Below are 5,472 nucleotides of genomic sequence, written 5' to 3'. Positions count from 1 at the left end.
GGTTCCTTCAAACAATCAAGGCAAATGTGTATAGTTGACAGGTTGATCCACTTTAGCATCTTTAGTACTATCTGCAATCAGTAAATCTTGAATGATGTTAAAGAGTGGTTAGACTTTCAAGTATAAATCAATAATAAGATCATAGTCCCTTTCACATAGCTAAGCATAATTTATTAAAAATCTTTTTATAAGAATCAGAATAAATTATATCAGTAAACCTCCCCCCAGACTTAAATTACACTGTCCCAGTGTAACACAGTCGGAGTTATGGTGGAAACTAAATCATAAGTACTCAATGTAACAAGTTAGGAAGATAAACCTGACCGGAGTGGGAATCGATCGATGTGCATCGGTATGCATCGATCGTCGTATGTGATTGTAGGTCGATCGATGTCGACGTCTCGTCCACGGTCGATATGGTGATCATCCTACTTGGGTCTTGCAATAAATCTGAAAGAATGAAAACAAAAGTAAATACTAGTAACTAAAAAAGCCAAATAGAATTACCTAATAGTGGGTTGCCTCCCACTCAACGCTTTGTTATAGTCATTTAGCTTGACTGTGGAGGTGTGTGGCTAGTTGGTGGAAAGACAACTACTTGTTGGGAAACAAGCATCCACCTCATCTCTGCACATTCTGGACCAAGCTGCAATGAAACTTATTGTGTCCTCATCATTTATGGTACATCTCTCATCCATCTTATGTATTGCATTTGAGAGTTGAGATGTTCTGTAGCACTCAAATTACCCTAAGGAGTGAATTACTCTCTCAAATAAGAGGTTCAGTTGCAGTACTTAGGGATCAAATCCACAAGGAGCTAGGGAACCTATTAAATCTAGTCAAATTATTAATTCTAAGTGTTTGTTGTTTTATGGTTTAAAAGTAAATAGCAATCCTAATTGAGCAAATCTATTGCTCGACTAACAAGATGATTGAGGGTGTAACTTATTGGAAGATATTAGATGCAGGGTTTCTATTCAGGTGTTGGAGATTATAATCCTATAGATGCCTAACAATTGCATGCATGATATATTAAAGCTCAACTCCTTAATCACAGTGATCAGCGATGGCAATGTTTCACTGGTTAACTAACTAGATCTTGGATCTCAACTTTTGTCTTTTGATCACAAGAAAGTGTCGATCGATGATCCTATAGGGATATCGATCGATACACCTTTCGCAATATCGATCGATTGTCAGAAGACAATATTGATCGATGCTTCTAGCTAAACCCTAGGCGCAGGTTGATAATGCTCACTAGTCTCCTAGATCAGCGGTTAGTATCTCTCTAGCAGTCCTAGCATGACAAATTAGATTCAACACAGGATGGTTGACCGAGTGGCATTCTACGGTATGCAAATGTTCCGTAAGGGCATGTAAAGGTGGTCTTTTTTTGATCATCAGGATGTATAGGGATTTGGAAAAATCCAGAGTATCCGTTAACAAAACAATACTATTGGTGATTTGCCAATCTTTCCAACATTTGATCAATGAAGGGTAAAGTGAAGTGATCTTTTCTGGTGGCAGCGTTTAGCTTCCTATAATCGATACACATTCGATGTCCAGTGACAGTTCGCGTGGGAATGAGTTCGTCCTTGTCATTCTTCACTACAGTGATTCCACCCTTTTTTGGTACAACATGCACGGGGCTAACCCAATTGCTATCCGAAATCGGGTAAATGACTCCGGCATCTAGAAGTTTAATTATTTCCTTTTTAACAACTTCTTTTAAGTTCGGGTTCAGCCGCCTTTGGTGTTCCACTGACGATTTCGAACCGTCTTCTAGGAGAATCCGGTGCATGCACAGATCTGAAGAAATGCTAGGAATATCCTCGAGAGAGTATCCGAGGGCTTTCCTATATTTGCGTAGTTTATTTAATAACAACGCAAGTTCTCCATTGGTCAGGTTGGCGTTCACGATTATGGGGTAAGAATTTTTATAGAGAAAAGCATATTTGAGTCCAGCGGGCAGCTGTTTTAACTCAATATTTGGTGCCTTTTCGGGATCCCATTCCTCCAAGGAAGATGGTTGTCGATTGACGGCTTTCATTAAATATCGATCGACGTTGATTTCCGAATTGTCATCCTCTATGTCATCAACGTTCACTATTTCCATACTTGGGTCCATTAATCGTGTGTATTCCTCAGCTCTACTGTCGACACTAAATGTCTCTTCTTCACTAGATGCGAGTACTTTCTCCAGGGGATCATATGAGCACAGGTTTTCGAAATATTCTTCAGTCAATTCACAAATATCATCCACATAGGAAGTCTGTTTATCGATTAAGGGTCTTCTTATCAGCTTATCCATATCGAAGGTCATCGGAATGTTTCCAATGTTTAGACATATTTTACCTTCTTTGACATCGATTATCGCACCTACTGTAGCTAGAAATGGTCTACCCAAAATGAGGGGATCCTTTGGTTCATTTCGGTAACTCAGCACCACGAAATCCGTTGGGACATGACAGTCGTTAATCCGTATTGGCACGTCATCAAGCACTCCCTCAGGTAATCTAACGGATCTATCGGCCAGAACTAAAGTTATTTTGGTAGGTTTGAACTTATCGTATCCTAGGGATATTGCGATGAGTGTGGCATGAGGTTTATGCTGGAACCTAGGTCACAAAGGGATCAAGGAAAGCTTTTATTCCGTATATTGCAATCCAAAACAAAACTACCCGGATCGGGTCTCTTGATCGGAGTTTTGGCCTTGGATTATTGCACTTACTTCCTCTGAAACCATCATGATGCTGCGCTCAGCGGCTGGAAAGCTGTTGGATACCATGTCTTTTACATATTTTTTTAATTGAAGATGATACTTTTATGGCATCACTCAATGGCATTTCCAACATGATCTTATCGAATGCTTTGTTTTGCAGATCGCTTTATCTAACTCGCGCTTAGTCTGCGTCTTGTTAGGAGAGAATGGTGGTAGAGTCCTATACACTCTTTCCATGGCTGGTTCAGCAGAAGTCGAGCGTCGATCGACATTGTTTCCAGGATGTCGATCGATATTTACTGTAGCATGTCGATCGACGTTGGTTCTTTCTTGTCGATCGATTTCCACGTCTTCTTCCAACTCTTCTTCTTCCTCCTCGAGGTCAATGGCCGCTTCCTCAGTGTTGGGCAGCTCTTTCTCTCGAGGTGTTTCTGACTCGGTATTGGGATTATCGAGGATTATCGGGCGTGACCTATTTTCACCGGTTTCCTCAACTATAGCACGTTTTTCTGCATTGTCGATTTCTATCATGCTCGGAATTAGACGTTTTCTGCTTCTTAGTAACACGGCATTAACCTGACATTTTGGGTTCGCGTCAGTCCGCCCAGGGAGACGTCCTGCCTCTCTTTTGATGGTGGTTGCGTTTTCCGTGACTTGACCGTCCAGTCTCTTAATGTGTTCACTTAAAGCGTCGAACTTCCTCATTAGCTCACTGTACATTATGTCTATCTTTCCGTTAAGGTCACTAGCCAATTTGCGATTTCCCGTGAAAGCTTGGTTTAGCCTAGACTTCGCTCTGCCTCTGCGTGATTTAACAGTAGCATCGTAATTTTGGGTAAAGCTATCGGTATAAGGTACTTATTTTTTGAAGTTTGGATATCTATGAAATCTACTTGTTGTTCTAATTCAGATAGGGTGTCATCGTCAATTTGGTAAATCCCAAATTGGTTCTGTCCCTCAAGAGCGGAATGAAAAGAATCCATAGATTCTTTGATTTTGGCTAAGGGTGACCCATCAATTGAGTCAACTCTCCTTCCTCGCTCTACGTCCATCATTTCGTAGGATCTACCCGTAGCTACATTCTTGATCAGACGCCTTGCCTCTTCAGGGTTCCTGGTACTGAAGCTCTCTTCACTGGCTGTGTCAAGCGTGATTTGGTAATGCAAGTTAATACCTCTGTAAAAGGTGCTAATGAGTTGTGGGTCTGAATAGCCGTGATGGGGACATTCAAGTTGGTAGCTCTTGAATCTCTCCCATGCGTTTCTTAATGATTCCCGTGGACCTTGACAGAAAGTTGAGATTTTCTTCCTTACATCCAAGTAGCGCGTCTCATCGAAGAATTGATTGATGAAGGTACTCCTTATCTCCTTCCAACAAGTAAACGATCCTGTTGGTAGTTGGTCTAACCATTTTCTGGCGTCGCCTTCTAGGGAGAATGGAAAGAGTTTACAACGATTGTATTCGTCATCCAACATATCTTCTAGATACTCGATGTGATCGTGTGGATGCTCTGAGATGGTCCCACGGAAAGGGTTTTGACGTACCATGAATAAGTATTCGAGGCTAACCCCGGATTTCTTGGTATCATCTTTTGGTAGTTTAATGGCGGACCTATTGGAATAGGTCCTTCCAGGGTTTAAGTAGTCTTGCAAAGGTAATTTCCATTCATGATCTCTTTTTGAGATTGAATTTATTTGAACAGGGATTGCAGTCCCCTGTTCGTTTATAATTTGGTTATTTGCGTTGCTTAGTTGACCTTTAGGTTCTCCTAGGACGACTCCCTCATTAGTATTATAGGTAAGAGAAAACTTACCTGCTTCCGGTGGGGTGTCGTCGATCGATGTTTGATGTGCGGTGTCGACCGATATTTCTGTCGACTCGTCGCTCAATGTTTTTGCAATGTCGTCTATCGATGCCCGGCCGAAATCCATGTCTTCCATCTTGAAGTTCCTGTGTTAGCAGGAAATGAGAGAAATTTTTTAGCAAATTTAGTAACAAAATCTAGATTAAATTCTAAACTTAATCTAATGGTAATAAGAAAGAGTCCCCGGCAACGGCGCCAAATTTGATATCACTCAAATTACCCTAAGGAGTGAATTGCTCTCTCAAATAAGAGGTTCGGATGTAGTAATTAGGGATCGAATCCACAGAGACTCTAGGATTACACAATAGATTATGGTCTTGAAATAAATCTACATTAAATGGTTTATAAGTTTTAATGCAGTAAATGGATTTGTGAGCAAGTATATTGCTCGATTCTCGATTGATTTGTTTTGAGGTTCTTAACAGTTGGGAGAAATTGCTAGGTTCATGTATATTCTCTGGTATGATAAGTAAAACTTAATTTGGGTTTTTAGGGTTTTATTAATATAAATTGTTCCTTAATTCAAACTAAGATATAATCTATTTGATTGTCTAATCTGGATCTCGGATCTCAACTCTCGTATGTTAATCACGTGAAAGTGTCGGTCGATAATTCTTTATGAATATCGATCGATACACCTTTCAAAATATCGATCGACAGTGCTATCGCTGCGTCGATCGATACTTCTTCCAGAAAGCTTTACGGACATGTTTGATTTATATTCTCTAACTCACTAGATCAACTCTCATCTGTATCCAGTCAGTTAGATCATGCTAGTTATTTTTAGGTATTGAGTCAAGCAATGGCTTGATCCCAATTAATCCTAAGATCTAAGTTTAAAGGGTGATCAATCCTAAACTTAGCTTTAAGCACAACTAGATGAATG

This window comes from Brassica oleracea, chromosome C7 (genome assembly GCF_000695525.1).
Source record: "Brassica oleracea var. oleracea cultivar TO1000 chromosome C7, BOL, whole genome shotgun sequence".
NCBI classification, from domain to species: domain Eukaryota; kingdom Viridiplantae; phylum Streptophyta; class Magnoliopsida; order Brassicales; family Brassicaceae; genus Brassica; species Brassica oleracea.
Note: the sequence above shows the minus strand (reverse complement) of the source record.